Source organism: Palaemon carinicauda, chromosome 3, assembly GCF_036898095.1.
Source record: "Palaemon carinicauda isolate YSFRI2023 chromosome 3, ASM3689809v2, whole genome shotgun sequence".
NCBI lineage: Eukaryota > Metazoa > Arthropoda > Malacostraca > Decapoda > Palaemonidae > Palaemon > Palaemon carinicauda.
In genome coordinates, this window is record NC_090727.1 from 84,335,602 (window position 1) to 84,355,329 (window position 19,728).

The following is a 19,728-nucleotide window of genomic DNA, read 5'->3' on the forward strand; positions in this document are numbered from 1 at the left end:
TTGAAGTCTGTGACAAGGATGTCCAAACCTATGGCTGATTACGTGAATTAGACATTTTGATTGACCCTGACCTTGACCTTTGACCTAGACCTTCTAAAATTTAATCATTCACATCCCTTTACATAACAGTTAATCCCTGCAAGTTTCATTACTCTACAATCAAAACTGTGGACAGGAAGCTGTTCACAAACACAAACACATACACACAAACCGGGGGTAAAACACAACCTCCTTCCAACTTCGTTGGCGGAAGGTAAAAAAAAAAAAAAAAAAAAAAAAAAAAACAGGGCCAAAATAAAAATGGATTCACTATGCTAATTCTAAACTTGGACAACGTAAAATTGAATAACTAAAATTAGCATTGTAGGAAAAGGCTTCAGCATCAGTCAGTCGGATATTATACAGTTATAATAGTTTCTCGTATTCCAGCCAATTGAATATTTAACTGTGAACAAATTTCCACATCCCTCTTGCCATGGTCTTGGTACAGCTATACCTCTGTTATTTGGTAAATTAACTTAAGTATAATGGAGGTAAATATTCTTGCATGTACATTATTATCATTACTACACTTTCAAAAACCCTAGCTGGAAAAGCAGAATGCTATAAGCCCAAGGGCCCCAACAGGGAAAATATCCCAATGAGGAAAGGAAATACGGAAACAGATACAGTAGTGCGCCTGAGTGAACCCTCAAGCAAGAGATATCTAACATAAGACAGTGGAAGACCATGGTACATAGGCTATGGCACTACCCAAGATTAGCGAACAATGGTTTGATTTTGGAGTGTCCTTCTCCTAAAAGAGTGCCTTACTATAGCTGAAGAGTGTCTTGTATCCTTACCAAGTGGAAAGTAGACACTGAACAATTACATTGCAATAGCTAACCCCTTGAGCGAGGAAGAACTGTCTGGTAATCTCAGTGTTGTCAGGCGTATGAGGGCAGAGGAGAATAAGTAAAGAATAGGTCAGAGAATAGGTCAGATTATTCGGTGTATGCCTAGGCAAACGGAAAATGAGCCGTAACCAAAGAGAAGCATCCATTGTAGTATTGTCTAGCCATTCAAAGGACCCAATAACTCTTTAGAGGTAGTACCTCAACGGGTAGTTGGTGCCCTGGCCACCCTACTGCCTACAAAATATCACTGAAAGTAAATATTTGTTCTACAGTAATAAACACCAGTGCCAATTAGCCTACTTATCAATTTTCAATATAAATCTGTATTCATAAATGACACAAGATTTTATGAATTGATACACAATTACAAATTGAGTTCAATAGAGTGCATTGTAAAATAACTAATACCATTAAATAATATTCATTACTAATCACATAATTGATGGTTTACTGAAATGGATATAATCATTTATGATTTAATTAACGGGTTCACAAAAGCATCATTGAAATCTATACGATCACATTGCTCGATTGTCCGGTTGTTGTTCTATTTAGTAGTGACACTAAAATACCAGTTTTATGCTTGAATTAAATATATCTTCGTATTACTTAAGAGGCTCTGATTCGTTTATGTTCTGAAATGTAGGGGGAAATAGAATGGGTAATAATAATAATAATAATAATAATAATAATAATAATAATAATAATAATAATAATAATAATAATAATAATAATAATAATAATAATTTATCTATTTTGGGTGAGATAGCCATGTCGTCCTGATGGAAGTTCCTCTAGGCAGCTTTCTACTTGGGATCTCTCTCTCTCTCTCTCTCTCTCTCTCTCTCTCTCTATATATATATATATATATATATACAAATATGTATATATACATATATATAGACATATGTGTATATATATACATACACATACGTATATAAATGTATATATACATATATATACATATGTGTATATATATACATATATGTATAAATATGTAAATATATATACATATATATATACATATATGTATAAATATGTAAATATATAAATATATATGCATATATATATATATATATATAATATAAACATATATATAAACATATATATATACATACACATATATATATATATATATATATGTACATATATATATATATATATATATATGTGTGTGTGTGTGTGTGTGTGAATATATACATACATATAAGTATATATATTCCCATAGCCTCAAACAATCACAAATGTACGTACAAGTGATTCCATAATAAGAGAATACCACAGGAAAACAAAAAACAGAAGGCAATACAATCTCGTTTCATCTGCAGAAGTATAAACAACTTGCATTACTATCAGAACTAGAGGGACACTTAGTAGAGCGTAGACCTCCGCCGCGGCAGCTTATTTCTCGACCTTGATCTTTGACCTTGACATGTATTAATTGGCGTGGATTTCATACACTCAAATATGAATCTAGTTTGAAGTCTCTGTGACTGCGATGTCCAATCTTGTGGCTGAATACGTGAATTGGACACTTAGCTTGACCGTCACCTTGACATTTGACCTTGACCTTCCAAAATTTAATACTTTCCAGCTTTTTACAGAACAGTTAATCCGTACAAGTTTCATTACTATACGATTAAAATTGTGGTCAGGAAGCTGTTCGTAAACAAACACTCACAAACTCATTATAACCTTCTTCCAACTTCGTTGGCGGAGATAAGTATTAACCGTGGTCTTCAATATAATACAATTAACATTTTCTACTACACCACACATGAGTGTTCACTTAAAGCCCGACTTGTAGAGGGAAAAAAGGTAACTACAGTACATTAACAAGAAGATTTCTCATTAAACCTGCAATTAGAGAATCAAAATAATCCCCAAAATAAAACTCTTCTTATGATTTCATTCAAATCTCACGCTGAAGAAGAGGGGAGGCTGTGAGGGTATGAATAGCTGGCAGAAAAAATGGTCCTTTAAGACTGTTCATTTCGACCAAGACAATTCTGTCATTGAAAGTCATGATTTCAAAGTGGCTAGTTTCACTTATTAAAGACACGTCCTCTGTCTTCAGGGTGCTTCACGATGATGATGATGATGATGATGATGGTTATAATAATAATAATAACAATAATAATAGTAATAGTCTATCTATCTATCTATATACCAAGGCACTTCCCCCAATTTTGGGGGGTAGCCGACACCAACAATGAAACAAAACAAAAAGGGGGACCTCTACTCTCTATGTTCCTTCAGCCTAATCAGGGACCCAACCGAGTTCAGCTGGTACTGCTAGGGTGCCACAGCCCAACCTCCCACATTTCCACCACAGATGAAGCTTCATAATGCTGACTCCCCTACTGCTGCTACCTCCGCGGTCATCTAAGGCCCCGGAGGAAGCAGCAGGGCCTACTGGAACTGCGTCACAATCGCTCGCCATTCATTCCTATTTCTAGCACGCTCTCTTGCCTCTCTCACATCTATCCTCCTATCACCCAGAGCTTTCTTCACACCATCCATCCACCCAAACCTTGGCCTTCCTCTTGTACTTCTCCCATCAACTCTTGCATTCATCACCTTCTTTAGCAGACAACCATTTTCCATTCTCTCGACATGGCCAAACCACCTCAACACATTCATATCCACTCTAGCCGCTAACTCATTTCTTACACCCGTTCTCTCCCTCACCACTTCGTTCCTAACCCTATCTACTCGAGATACACCAGCCATACTCCTCAGACACTTCATCTCAAACACATTCAATTTCTGTCTCTCCATCACTTTCATTCCCCACGACTCCGATCCATACATCACAGTTGGTACAATCACTTTCTCATATAGAACTCTCTTTACATTCATGCCCAACCCTCTATTTTTTACTACTCCCTTAACTGCCCCCAACACTTTGCAACCTTCATTCACTCTCTGACGTACATCTGCTTCCACTCCACCATTTGCTGCAACAATAGACCCCAAGTACTTAAACTGATCCACCTCCTCAAGTAACTCTCCATTCAACATGACATTCAACCTTGCACCACCTTCCCTTCTCGTACATCTCATAACCTTACTCTTACCCACATTAACTCTCAACTTCCTTCTCTCACACACCCTTCCAAATTCTGTCACTAGTCGGTCAAGCTTCTCTTCTGTGTCTGCTACCAGTACAGTATCATCCGCAAACAACAACTGATTTACCTCCCATTCATGGTCATTCTCGCCTACCAGTTTTAATCCTCGTCCAAGCACTCGAGCATTCACCTCTCTCACCACTCCATCAACATACAAGTTAAACAACCACGGCGACATCACACATCCCTGTCTCAGCCCCACTCTCACCGGAAACCAATCACTCACTTCATTTCCTATTCTAACACATGCTTTACTACCTTTGTATAAACTTTTCACTGCTTGCAACAACCTTCCACCAACTCCATATAACCTCATCACATCCCACATTGCTTCCCTATCAACTCTATCATATGCTTTCTCCAGATCCATAAACGCAACATACACCTCCTTACCTTTTGCTAAATATTTCTCGCATATCTGCCTAACTGTAAAAATCTGATTCATACAACCCCTACCTCTTCTAAAACCACCCTGTACTTCCAAGATTGCATTCTCTGTTTTATCCTTAATCCTATTAATCAGTACTCTACCATACACTTTTCCAACTACACTCAACAAACTAATACCTCTTGAATTACAACACTCATGCACATCTCCCTTACCCTTATATAGTGGTACAATACATGCACAAACCCAATCTACTGGTACCATTGACAACACAAAACACATATTAAACAATCTCACCAACCATTCAAGTACAGTCACACCCCCTTCCTTCAACATCTCAGCTTTCACACCGTCCATACCAGATGCTTTTCCTACTCTCGTTTCATCTAGTGCTCTCCTCACTTCCTCTATTGTTATCTCTCTCTCATTCTCACCTCCCATCACTGGCACCTCAACACCTGGAACAGCAATTATATCTGCCTCCCTATTATCCTCAACATTCAGCAAACTTTCAAAATATTCCGCCCACCTTTTCCTTGCCTCCTCTCCTTTTAACAACCTTCCATTTCCATCTTTCACTGTCTCTTCAATTCTTGCGCCAGCCTTCCTTACTCTCTTCACTTCTTTCCAAAACTTCTTCTTATTCTCTTCATATGACTGACCCAATCCCTGACCCCACCTCAGGTCAGCTGCCCTCTTTGCCTCACGTACCTTGCGCTTTACTTCCACCTTTTTCTCTCTATATTTTTCATACTTCTCTATACTATTACTCTGCAGCCATTCTTCAAAAGCCCTCTTTTTCTCTTCCACTTTCACCTTCACTCCTTCATTCCACCATTCACTGCCCTTCCTCATGCTGCCTCCAACAACCTTCTTGCCACATACATCACTTGCAATCCCAACAAAATTTTCTTTTACTAACTTCCATTCCTCCTCTAAATTACCAGTTTCTCTTACTCTCACCTCATCATATGCCATTTTCAACCTTTCCTGATATTTACTTTTTACCCCCGGTTTTATTAGCTCTTCAATCCTCACTACCTCCCTTTTACATCCACCTACTCTATTCCCCCACTCTTTTGCTACAACTAATTTTCCTTCCACCAAAAAATGATCAGACATACCGTTAGCCATACCCCTAAACACGTGCACGTCTTTCAATCTTCCAAACAGTAATAATAATAAATAATAAATAAATAAATAAATAATAAATAATAAATAACAAATATATAATAATAATAATAATAATAATAATAATAATAATAATAACAATAATAATAATAATAAATAAATGATAACTAATAGATAATAAACAAAAAGTAATAAATAATACATAATAATAATAATAATAATAATAATAATAATAAATAATAATAATAATATCAACAACAACAACAAATATATGAATACATACTGTACACTAGTAGATATGATTATCGTGTTTACCTATAACAAGTGCGGATAATAATAATAACAACAACAACAACAAATGCATGAATACATACAGTACACAACTAAATATGATAATCATGTTTACCTATAACAAATGATGTATCTAAAATAAAAATAAAAAACTGAACGGAAACTCAAATCCTATTATTAAAACATGTGCCAAAAGTCCCTAATATCTAACAGGCACAGAATCCACTTAATGAAAGACTACAGGACAGGAAAAGAATATTTATTCAAGACGAGAAATTAAAGGATGAGCATTATTTCAAAAACAATTTGACAGTAAACATAGTTACAGTGTTTTTTCTGAATGATGAGAGTAGATTGAAGGTTGCTGGCATGAGGATGATGATACAAAAAAAAAAAAAAAAAAAAAATCTAACCGAGGCCCTTTGCCTCAATAGGTGTAGATGGTACCAAGTAAATAATAATGTCAATAAGAAAAGAATAGAAGGTGTTCTCTAAGAAACTGCTAAATATCCTGAGATTGTGTTTATCAATAAAACAATACATTTTATGTTTAGCAAGTAAACATGTTCTCAATGGCACATTTGATTCCTTATTTTTTTAATATTATCAGTATAAATTTCTTCAATAGTTCATCCATTGCCTCTGCTATTCATGGGCCACCTTTAAATCTTTAAATAAATGCATATATATATATATATATATACTGTGTACACACACACACATATATATATATATATATATTTATATATTTATATATATATATATATATATATATATATTATATATATATATGTGTGTATACAGTAAAAAAATTTATATATATACATATATATATATATATATATATACAATATATATATACAGTATATATATATATATATATATGTATATATATATATATATATATACTGTATATATATACATATATATATGACACAAGATAAAAAACTGCGTATTTTTAGACAACTAATTCTATATAGCGTACCTTATAAAGCAGCCCAGACATTGAACGAATTTTCCTCCGTCACATCAAGTTCTTCTTCATATGTTAATGACCAAAACTCTTGCGACGCTTGTCCATTATTCATCTTTTATAACCTGAAAATGGAAAGACAATTTAGTTAAGCAAAGACTGAATTGACGGAATCTAATTCTGAGATTAATGTTTAATGAATATTTGGATAATTATCTAAATAAAAACAAAGTGATAATTAATTTCTGTCATCTGTTTCGGCAAGATTTCGGTCACAAAATTAAGATAGGGAAAATAAATTTTCATATATTTGTGGATGTAATCAATAGAATTTTGCCTGAATATATATATATATATATATATATATATATATAAACAAACACAGGTAGAATATATAAATACACACACATATATATTTAAATATATGTGTATATATTTGTAAATATATATATTTATTTATCTATATATACAGTATACTTATATATATATAATATATATATATATATGTGTGTGTGTGTGTGTGTGTGTGTGAGTGTGTGTGTGTGTATGTGTGAGAGAGTGTGTACATCTATGTGTGTGACTGTGTCATAACACTATAAATACACATAAAGATCTAGGGATCTTGTAACACATTCCCACTCCCTTGAGAGAGGAAGACAAGATGCCTCGTTGAACATAATATTGGTCCTTCGACTTTAGAACGCAGCCTTGCAAATATTACAAATAAATTCCACTTTTCTCAAGGACCTGTTGCAAACAGTTCACCATACGAGGGGTAAAATATCCTGAATTACATAAAAGGCAAAAACAAAAATAACAATAAAAAATAAAAATAGAAAATAAGAAGGAATGCCGAGTATATTTCCAATGTCCCATAGTTGACATATCTCAGGGATACTGATGCGAGTTATGAAATCCCAAAAGAGAGAGAGAGAGAGAGAGAGAGAGAGAGAGAATGACAACAGTTTTGGCAGCCTATCCTGGCGATCTCCTGGACAGGAGTTCGAGACCCACTCAATCTCGATAGTTCCTAGTAGTGTCTGGAACCTTGCCATCCTTGTGAGCTAAAGAGTGGGGGGGGGGGAGCTTATAGGTCTCCCTCCCAAGTCTAAAGGTAGTCACCCATCTACTGTAAGTTCTAACCAAACAATGTTTTTAGCACAGTCTGGCCTTTGACTGCCACAATAGGACTGGTCAACAAGGACTAGAAAACGAGCATATCTCGTACTATTAGGATATCATCTATCTGTAAGACATCAGAGACTCTCGGAAGAAGGATAAGAATGAAGAAGCAAGTTTAAAGGTCACTCATGAACGGCTGATGCAAGGGACAGTGACAATGCCTTAGGCCTAGCAGGACAATACCCGAGATCCAAACCATTTATACATTTGACCAGCCCACATGGCCCCTCTCTATCAAGCTAGGACCAGGGATGCCCAGACAATGGCTGCTTATGACTCAGCAGGTAAACCTATAGCCAAACCCAATATCCCATCCTTAGTTCACAAGGATGGTGAGGTGATAGACACTACAAGAAACTATAGAGCTTCAGCATGACTTGAACCCCATCTAACAGATCGCTAGGCAATGACGTCCTCCTAGGACTAGCGAAAACTATGTACCGATAAAGCTCCGTGTTGGGAACGATCTTGGTACCCTTCTCAAGTAAGCAAGGAGAGATCGATCGGAGGCACAACTGTGACCGACTGACAGTTTAGGGTGACTTCTTTTTCCTCATAAAAGAAATAATATACTAGGCACAGAGCCCTCATGATTAATAATTACTGCATGAGATCGATAGCATGCGCACCCAAGGAAGAGAGGAATCCAGGGATGAGTTAGTCAGTCGGCCGAGGGCAGATGCGGACTAGTCTGACTAGAAAATTTGCATACGTCATCTGGCTCCTCGCCATTGTCATCATACGCATGCACGTCAATCATGCGGACCAAGAGTGTGCATTCCAAGTGTGTGCGGACTGCATGCAGTCGCAGAATCCAAGCATATATATGCACACGTAGGGCTATCCACTAAAAACTAAGATGATAGTGTCCTAACAAGAGGCCAAGAATATGAGCGAGTGCTATTATACGAGTGCGCATTAACAGAAGAACGCGTGCTTGATGAAGCACTCCATAAGAGATGTATGCTCTCTAGACTCCCCTGTCCACCAACCAGGAGACAACCAAAATCTCTCCCCCAAGCTTTGTTTTTGGCACTTTACTGGATTAAGTCCATGTTTTTACTTGTCTTTGGGCATGACAAGCTTTAGATCATAGTGCAGCAAATGACTGTGACTTCCCAACGATTGAACCTCAATTTACCTTGGGGCTGGCCATGGAAAAGCAGACTTGGGTGACGAGACGTCGTGTTGTCGTACTTGAATCTCCATCAGGGTCTGTCCCGACTCCACTGATTCGATCAATTGGGGAGGGTATAAGCAGAAAGCCTAAGAATCATGATTCTATCGATTGCTATAGTGTATAAAATTCCATTACTGTACTTCAAAGAAGTCTGAATTGCCATAATAAGCTCCCCTAAAGGCAATTGTCTCTGGCGCCTTCTTCCTACAAAAGATACACAAAAAAAAAACTTGATTAGAAAAAGTCCTTCCCAACAACTGAGTGTGTACACAATCTGGCATATCAGTGGTTGTTTGAATGCTGAGATCACATTTGAAAAGTAACCTGTTCCAATATTTTAAGTCTGAAAGAGATGGAAGAACTTGGCGACTGAGGAAAAAAAAGTCATGGACTGGTGTCTGAGCATAGGAAAATCTAGGTAGAGAACAAGTATCGGCGCGTAGGGAGAATTTGGACAATGGTGAGAGAGAAATGCCAAGGGAATGTCCTAAAACAGCAGAGGGAAGAGAGGCTGCCAACATCCCAACCTTGCAGTTCTTGTATTAAGCCTTGTAGGAGAAGACCGAATACTGGTAGCATGAGCATGAGCTCCTGTACCCCAAACCAAAATACTTTCCAAGGGTTGGGTATTGGTACAGCACAGCTCCTTCCATGAAACCATGCAGAGGAATCAGTAGAAGTCTTGAGAGTGAATGCCATATTGGTCATCCTGTGCTTCGGTGATTCCTTCTTCCTCCTCTTCAGCAGTGGGAGAGCCGGAAAGGAGTAACAGAACAGGTGACCTAATTCCTGGCGATTCAAAGGTAATGATGCTTGAGGCCTGAGTAAGTTCCAATCATTGTTCTAGATCATGTCGTTCCCAAATGCAAGATTCCCGATTGCAGTAGGTAAGGGGCCCATGTGTAGTACAGTAAAAGGTCGTAAGGTGATCGTGGTAAAAGGGCGTAAAGCGATTGTGGAAAATGATCGTAAGGTTAAAGATCGCTGTAAATGATCACAGGATTCCTGATACCGGTAAACAACCGCAAGGTTCCTGATAACAGTAAAATTTAAGGTTCCCGATCACTGTAAACAACTGTAAGGTTCCCGGTCATCATAAACAAATGTAAGGTACTGAATCATGGTAAGCAATCGAATGGTTCTTTAACAATAACAGTGAATGATCGTAAGGTTCCCGATGGCTGTAATAAATGTGGAAGGGTCCCCATTCCGGTAAAGGATCAGAAAATTTCCGATCCCAGTAACTGATCAGAATATTTTTTAAAATGGTAACCAATCATGTTCCAAATCACAGTAACCAATTGGAAGACTTCCCATCAGAGTAACCAATCAAAATTTCCCAAGGGAAACACTGATCAGGGCGAACAAGTGCCACGGGGCGAACAGAATCTGAACGTTCCCATAAAGACAAAAGATGAAAGGGATGGTGCACAAGGAAACCTCATCGCTAAAGAAGATAAGATCTTGTAGCCTGTAAAGTACTGTACAAGCAATGAGAACATTCCGAGGTTCCTCTTCCAGCGTATCGTGCTATGGAAGAGCAGGATGAAAGTAGATACAAGAAGTTCTGCAACCCAAAAGTCACTAAATAACATATGAGAAGTGTCTGATTGTGTAGTGTTGACCAAACAAGGTGAACATCTGAACCTAGTATGAAAACATATTCTTGAGGAAGTAAGCATTCCTCATAAGTAACCTCTGAAAACATAAGTGTTCAACCTAATCATGCTGGTTAAAGTCCTTTTCTCTTAATCGAGAGAACGGGAGCTTGAACTCATACATGACAGTGCTAAAAATGGGCAAGAGAGCCATTGTACCATAAACCAAGCTTTGTGTACAATCATGTTATTTTTATTAGTAAAATAAATTTTTGAATATACTTACCCGATAATCATGTAGCTGTCAACTCCGTTGCCCGACAGAATTCTATGGAGGGATACGCCAGCTATCACAATACTAGAAGGGGGTGTACTTACCAGCGCCACCTGTGGCCAGGTACTCAAGTACTTCTTGTTGACACCTCCTCAATTATTCCTCGGTCCACTGGTTCTCTCTGGGGAGGAAGGGAGGGTCGATTAAATCATGATTATCGGGTAAGTATATTCAAAAATTTATTTTACTAATAAAAATAACATTTTTCAATATTAAACTTACCCGATAATCATGTAGCTGATTCACACCCAGGGAGGTGGGTGAAAATCAGTGTACAAGATTAAAGGATAGCTAAGTATCCCATATTTCATATAACAGTTATCTCAAATAACAATGAAATAATAAGTACCTGGTAAGGAAGTCGAATAGAACCGTTACTCTGCCTCTTTTTTAAAGTTCGTCTTCCTTACTGAGCGCAGCGTTCCTCTTGGAGGCTGAATCAACCCAAAGGTGCCAAAGTACATGGGGTTGCAACCCCTACTAAAGGACCTCTACCAAACCTTTAACCCAGGCGCTTCTCAAGAATGAATAGACCACCCGCCAAATCAAAAGGATGCGGAAGGCTTCTTAGCCTACCGTAACAACCATAAAAACAACAATAAAAGTATTCAAGAGAAAGGTTAAAAAAGGTTATGGGATTAAGGGAATGTAGTGGCTGAGCCCTCACCTACTACTGCACTCGCTGCTACGAATGGTCCCAGGGTGTAGCAGTTCTCGTAAAGAGACTGGACATCTTTCAGATAAAATGATGCAAACACTGACTTGCTCCTCCAATAGGTTGCATCCATTATGCTCTGCAGAGAACGGTTTTTATTAAAGGCCATCGAAGTAGCTACGGCTCTTACTTCGTGGGTCCTTACCTTCAGCAATGCAAGTTCTTCCTCCTTTAAGTGAGAATGTGCTTCTCTGATCAAAAGCCTTATATAATACGAAAGCCCATTCTTGGACATGGGTCTCGAAGGTTTCTTGATGGCACACCATAAGGCTTCTGACTGTCCTCGAATAGGTTTAGACCTCTTAAGATAATATTTGAGAGCTCTGACAGGGCAAAGAACTCTCTCTAGTTCGTTACCTACCATGTTGGAGAGGCTAGGTATTTCAAACGATCTAGGCCAAGGACGTGAAGGAAGCTCGTTCTTTGCTAGGAATCCAAGCTGAAAAGAACATGTTGCAGATTCGGTCGTGAAATGTTATTTTTATTAATAAAATAAATTTTTGAATATACTTACCCGATAATCATGTAGCTGTCAACTCCGTTGCCCGACAGAATTCTATGGAGGGATACGCCAGCTATCACAATACTAGAAGGGGGTGTATTTACCAGCGCCACCTGTGGCCAGGTACTCAAGTACTTCTTGTTGACACCTCCTCAATTATTCCTCGGTCCACTGGTTCTCTATGGGGAGGAAGGGAGGGTCGATTAAATCATGATTATCGGGTAAGTATATTCAAAAATTTATTTTATTAATAAAAATAACATTTTTCAATATTAAACTTACCCGATAATCATGTAGCTGATTCACACCCAGGGGGGTGGGTGAAAACCAGTGTACAAGATTAAAGGATAGCTAAGTATCCCATATTTCATATAATCAGTTATCCACAATAACAATGAAATAATAAGTACCTGGTAAGGAAGACGACTTGAACCGTTACTCTGCCTTTAATAAGATCGTCTTCCTTACTGAGCGCAGCGTTCCTCTTGGGAGGCTGAATCAACTCAAAGGTGCTAAAGTATACAGGGCTGCAACCCATACTAAAGGACCTCATCACAACCTTTAACCTTGGCGCTTCTCAAGAAAGAATTGACCACCCGCCAAATCAACAAGGATGTGGAAGGCTTCTTAGCCGACCGTACAACCCATAAAAAGTATTCAAGAGAAAGGTTAAAAAGTTATGGGATTATGGGAATGTAGTGGCTGAGCCCTCGCCTACTACTGCATTCGTTGCTACGAATGGACCCAGGGTGTAGCAGTACTCGTAAAGAGACTGGACATCTTTGAGATAGAATGATGCGAACACTGACTTGTTTCTCCAATAGGTTGCATCCATAACACTCTGCAGAGAACGGTTCTGTTTGAAGGCCACTGAAGTAGCCACAGCTCTCACTTCATGTGTCCTTACCTTCAGCAAAGCAAGGTCTTCTTCCTTCAGATGAGAATTTGCTTCTCTAATCAGAAGCCTGATGTAGTAAGAAACTGAGTTCTTAGACATTGGTAGAGAAGGTTTCTTGATAGCACACCATAAGGCTTCTGATTGTCCTCGTAATGGTTTTGACCTTCTTAGATAGTACTTAAGAGCTCTAACTGGGCAAAGTACTCTCTCCAGTTCGTTCCCCACCATGTTGGACAGGCTTGGGATCTCGAACGACTTAGGCCAAGGACGGGAAGGAAGCTCGTTTTTAGCCAAAAAACCGAGCTGCAAGGAACATGTAGCCGTTTCAGATGTGAAACCTATGTTCCTGCTGAAGGCGTGGATCTTACTTACTCTTTTACCTGTTGCTAAGCACACGAGGAAAAGAGTTTTTAATGTGAGGTCCTTAAAAGAGGCTGATTGGAGCGGTTCAAATCCTGATGACATTAGGAACCTTAGGACCACGTCTAGATTCCAGCCTGGAGTGGACAACCGACGTTCCTTTGAGGTCTCAAAAGACCTAAGGAGGTCCTGTAGATCTTTGTTGGAGGAAAGATCCAAGCCTCTGTGGCGGAAAACCGCTGCCAACAAACTTCTGTAACCCTTGATCGTAGGAGCTGATAGGGATCTTACGTTCCTTAGATGTAACAGGAAGTCAGCAATCTGGGTTACATTGGTACTGGTTGAGGAAAACTGCATTGGCCTTGCACCAGCTTCGGAAGACTTCCCATTAAGACTGATAGACTCTGAGAGTGGATGTCGTCCTTGCTCTGGCAATCGCTCTGGCTGCCTCCTTCGAAAAGCCTCTAGCTCTTGAGAGTCTTTCGATAGTCTGAAGGCAGTCAGACGAAGAGCGTGGAGGTTGGGTGTACCTTCTTTACGTGAGGTTGACGCAGAAGGTCCACTCTAGGAGGAAGAGTCCTGGGAACGTCGACCAGCTATTGCAGTACCTCAGTGAACCATTCTCTCGCGGGCCAGAGGGGAGCAACCAACGTCAGCCGTGTCCCTTTGTGAGAGGCGAACTTCTGAAGTACCCTGTTGACAATCTTGAACGGCGGGAATGCATACAGGTTGAGATGGGACCAATCCAGCAGAAAGGCATCCACGCGAACTGCTGCTGGGTCTGGAATCGGAGAACAATACAAGAGGAGCCTCTTGGTCATCGAGGTAGCAAATAGATCTATGGTTGGCTGACCCCACAGGGCCCAAAGTCTGCTGCAAACATTCTTGTGAAGGGTCCACTCTGTGGGGAAGACCTGACCCTTCCGGCTGAGGCGATCTGCCATGACATTCATATCGCCCTGAATGAGCCTCGTTACCAGCGTGAGCTTTCGATCTTTTGACCAAATGAGGAGGTCCCTTGCGATCTCGAACAACTTCCTCGAATGAGTCCCTCCCTGCTTGGAGATGTAAGCCAAGGCTGAGGTGTAGTCGGAGTTCACCTCCACCACCTTGTTAAGCTGGAGGGACTTGAAGTTTATCAAGGCCAAATGAACTGCCAACAACTCCTTGCAATAGATGTGAAGTGTCCTTTGCTCCTGATTCCATGTTCCCGAGCATTCCTGTCCGTCCAGTGTCGCACCCCAGCCCGTGTCCGATGCGTCCGAGAAGAGACGGTGGTCGGAGGTCTGAACAGCCAAAGGTAGACCTTCCATGAGAAGAATGCTGTTCTTCCACCACGTTAGAGTAGACCTCATCTCTTCGGAAACAGGAACTGAGCCCGTCTCTAGCGTCATGTCCTTATCCAGTGAGCAGCTAGATGATACTGAAGGGGGCGGAGGTGGAGTCTCCCTAACTCGATGAACAGGGCCAGCGATGAAAGTGTCCCTGTTAGACTCATCCACTGCCTGACTAAGCATCGGTTCCTTCTCAGCATGCTCTGGATGCATTCTAGGGCTTGGAAGATCCTTGGGGCCGACGGACAAGTCCGAAAAGCTCGACTCTGAAGATCCATACCCAAGGAGACAATGGTCTGGGATGGAACGAGCTGAGACTCCTCAAAATTGACCAGGAGGCCCAGTTCCTTGGTCAGATCCAGGTCCATTTGAAAATCTCCAGACAGCGACGACTTGAGGGAGCTCTTAAAAGCCAGTCGTCTGACGGAGCCGGACACAAGATCATGATACTGCTGCACAGTCTGTAAACTGTCAATCATGGGCAAGCGAGGAAGTACAGTGACAACCCGAATCTGTCTAGACTGTCTGGGTCGTACAGACAACTCCTTAACGGGTTGCTGAGGTTGCCGCACTGCGTCACAACAAGTCCCTTCTGTTGGTTGTTGAACGTCTTCCCCGTGACACATTGACTCCGTAAACAAAAAATCCTCTAACAAGGACTAAGCTTGGACTGCATGTCATGCAACACAGCTCAAGGTCTATGGGAGCAGGTGTGGTAACAGACGGGATTAGCGGCTGAAGTGTAACCATTACCTCCCCTGTAAGCATGTTATGCTTAAATAAAAGTCCATAAGAGGTTATGCAGCTAAAGGCTCCCTCCAAATGACAGAGTCCTCAAGGGAATATCAGAAGGAGGGAGAAAAGAACTTTCTCATCTACAGGGACCTTATCCTAGAAAAGCTAAGTTCTCTGAGTGAGAGTTCACTGGTGCAAAGCAGCAGACTAGAAGGCAACGTTATGAAACTGCTTGACAGTCTAGTGAGTTGGCAACAACCCAAGATGTGTTGAGAAGCATGCGGTAAGGTATGCAGAGCATGATGTATGCAGAGTATGCTGTATGCAGAGCATGCTGTATGTAGAGCATGTTGAATGCAGAGCATGCTGAAAGCAGAGCATGCTGTATGCAGAGCATGTTGTATGCAGAGCATGCTGAATGCAGAGCATGCTGAATGCAGAGCATGTAGTAAGCAGAGCCTGCTGTAAGCAGAGCCTGCTGAAAGGAAAGCAGAGCGTGTGCATGGCGTTTAACATTTCTCAGAAATTCCATGACCAGTGCTAGAGTGCTTTATGCATGCTTGCATGGGGTTTAAACCATGGTATGCTGAACAGCAGAGTCAGAACGAGCTGGAACAACAATAGTGTGGTTTCCTCTTCAAGACTCCGATGAGGGAACACCTGAGGCTCAGTCTGCCAAGGCTGAATAAAAGACAAGCAGAAGGAAGGCGCATGGGTGGAGGAGGCTGACTCCTAGCATGAGTGGTTGAACCCAAGGGTTGCGCTTGGCGGAAGCGGAGTAGCAAGTTCCAGTTCCTGTGGTGTGAGCGGAGCGCGATGAGGAAGAGGCTGCGCAGAACAAGGTAAATGTCTCGCAAGCTGAGGCTCCTGAGGCGCAAGGCTAAGGTGTTGTGGTGCTTGCCTTATGGAGGGTTGAGCTCGCTGCAGCAAGAGCTGAGGAAACTGACTCATGGACGGGAGAGGTTGTTGTACCTCAACCGAGTGTTGCATCACTGGTGGAGCAGCAAGTGGAGGCGGAGGAAGAGAGGTATAATCCTCCTGATCCCAATGTAAAGGTTGCCTTAAGAAAGGCGGAGGCTGAACACCACAGGGAACAGCAAACTCAGCACGTGTCTCAACATCGTACGCCTGGCAGGTGGAACTGCTGGCAGGTGGTACTGCGATCAGGCGGAGCGAGTGTAGGTGGAGGGAGTGTAGGCGGAGGCGGAGGAGCAACACTCTCAGCCCGACACTCACGCATCAAGTCCGAAAGCTGTGCTTGCATGGACTGTAGTAGAGTCCACAACATCATACGCCTGGCAGATGGTACTGTGATCAGGCGGAGCGAGTGTAGGAGGAGGGAGTGTAGGCGGAGGCGGAGGAGCAACACTCTCAGCCCGACACTCACTCATCAAGTCCGAAAGCTGTGCTTGCATGGACTGTAGTAGAGTCCACAACATCGTACGCCTGGCAGATGGTACTGTGATCAGGCGGAGCGAGTGTAGGAGGAGGGAGTGTAGGCGGAGGCGGAGGAGCAACACTCTCAGCCCGACACTCACTCATCAAGTCCGAAAGCTGTGCTTGCATGGACTGTAGTAGAGTTCACAACATCGTACGCCTGGCAGATGGTGCTGCGACCAGGCGGAGCAGGTGCAGGCTGGGCGAGCACAGGCGGAGCAGGTGCAGGCTGGGCGAGCACAGGCGGAGCAGGTGCAGGTTGGGCGAGCACAGGCGGAGCAGGTGCAGGCTGGGCTAGCACAGGCGGAGCGAGAACAGGTGGAGGGAGTGTAGGCGGAGGAGGAGGTGCAACACTCTCAGCCCGACACTCACGCATCAAGACCGAAAGTTGTGACTGTATGGATGCACTCGGGTTGTGAACTTTAACTTCGTACGTCTGGCATAGGTCTGGACTTAACGTTTAAGAAGTCTTGAGACCTGAGACCAGCGTTACTCTGCCTTTATTATCTCCCCTAATCTCTTCTGCAGACGAGCAAAATAAGGGCTCAATCGTCTGCGGGTGGGAGTGACGGTCTCGGTAAGACACGCCCACAACCACCGAGAATACTTCTGTGCGCCGATCAAGGCCTGCTGAACCCTTATGCCCTTCGACATTGCTTCTCCCCTGGGCTTGGGAGCTTGCAAGAGGTCCCGGACTGGGAGGACGACTGGCGCGCACAAAAGTACCCTCACGCACTAATCACTTATCACTTTGATTTCTGTTTGCACTTATTTCACTGAACTCGAAACTTTAAGTGGTTTGTACCTGAAATACGCAATTCTATCCTTTCTCAAAGTTAGTAATTGCGAAAACAGAATTACAATGTAACAGAAAAATCTAATGAAAGATAATTCAGTGGTTGGAAAGAGACTAAACACTAGATCACTCTAGAAACGTTTAGTTTCTTCCCCTAAAGAGACTAGGGAGAAGAGCAAAAATCGATAATGACGTTACTCGTACGCCTGGCAGGCTTGAATGAAACGTTTATCCTCTTTCTCCCTCCGTCTCTATCTCTCTCTCTCTCTCTCTCTCTCTTGACTTAGAACCTGAGAGAAGAGCCCAATCATATATATCGTTAAAACATATTATTGTTAAAGGAAAAAACTGAAAAGTTCCTTTATTAGGATCAAAACCATTAAGTTAAGAAAGAATGAACAAAACGCTAGACACGGTTACTCTTACTGCAACGTGAAACCGTGAACATTCTTTCTCTATCGTAACGATAGAGTGCAAGTTGAACGTTCTGAACGTCAAAAACTGCAGAGACAAAACAAAACGTTAGTTCAACTTTGAAAACAGTACGAGACTGTCAAAGAAAATCTTTCAAACTCTGTGGCGGAAATAGCATAATATGTTAACAGGTAAAACCGAAATGACGGGCTCAAAGTTTATTAACTTCGGTAAAAGACCGCCTACTATTAGGAAGGTCGAATATAAACAAATATAAAAATTAATTTTAATGAGTTTATAAAAAAAGGAAGTTAATCGAAGAGGCCTATAAGAGGCGGAGAGATATAAAATAAATCTATAACTTTTGTTAAGCAAAATTAAGAAAGAGAGTCTATACTCTCTTAGACACCAACACTTCCGTCTAAGGGAAGGGTCGGCCATTGAAAGGTGAACGAGAGTTCATACTCTCTCGTCACCATAATTAATCAAATTAATTCCAAAAGCTAACTAAGCTAATATAGAAGTTTCCAGTAAAGCGACAGCCGAAATCAAAGAGAAATACTTCACCAAAGTCGTGAAAATACTCCAAGAACATAAGCGTATCCCAGAACGTCTTGCCGGAAGCACGACAGAGGAATAATTGAGGAGGTGTCAACAAGAAGTACTTGAGTACCTGGCCACAGGTGGCGCTGGTAAATACACCCCCTTCTAGTATTGTGATAGCTGGCGTATCCCTCCATAGAATTCTGTCGGGCAACGGAGTTGACAGCTACATGATTATCGGGTAAGTTTAATATTGAAAAACCAATGTTCTTGCTGAAGGCATGAACCTCACTGACTCTCTTAGCTGTTGCAAGGCAGACGAGAAAAAGAGTCTTGAGGGTAAGGTCCTTGAAGGAAGCTGACTGGAGAGGTTCGAACCTAGATGACATAAGGAACCTTAAGACTACGTCTAGATTCCAGCCTGGAGTGGAAAGACGACGTTCTTTAGACGTCTCAAAAGACTTAAGAATGTCTTGAAGGTCCTTGTTGGAAGACAGGTCCAAACCTCTGTGGCGGAGAACTGAAGCCAACATACTCCTATATCCTTTAATCGTAGGTGCTGAAAGTGATCTCTCATTCCTAAGATGTAGAAGGAAGTCAGCTATTTGGGTCACAGAGGTATTGGTAGAGGATATTGAATTGGCTCTACACCAGCTTCGGAAGACCTCCCACTTAGACTGGTAGACTCTACGAGTGGAAACCCTTCTTGCTCTGGCAATCGCACTGGCTGCCTCCTTCGAAAAGCCTCGAGCTCTAGCGAATCTTTCGACAGTCTGAAGGCAGTCAGCCGAAGAGCGTGGAGGTTTGGGTGCAACCTGTCTACGTGAGGTTGACGTAGAAGGTCCACTCTTAGAGGTAGAGTCCTGGGGAAGTCGACTAGCCATTGA

General features: G+C 41.4%; 1 long non-coding RNA gene across 2 annotated transcripts in view; it reads right to left on the bottom strand.

Annotated features, from left to right (window-relative positions):
* Positions 1-19,728, bottom strand: part of LOC137638359 (uncharacterized) — a 319,347-nt gene that overhangs the window by 82,518 nt on the left and 217,101 nt on the right. The window contains exon 2 of one of the 2 annotated variants that reach the window (XR_011044108.1): positions 6,826-6,938. The exons of the other annotated variant lie outside the window; for it this stretch is intronic. This is a non-coding gene — a long non-coding RNA (uncharacterized lncRNA). The remainder of the gene's footprint in view (positions 1-6,825; positions 6,939-19,728) is intronic. 2 annotated transcript variants of the gene reach the window in all.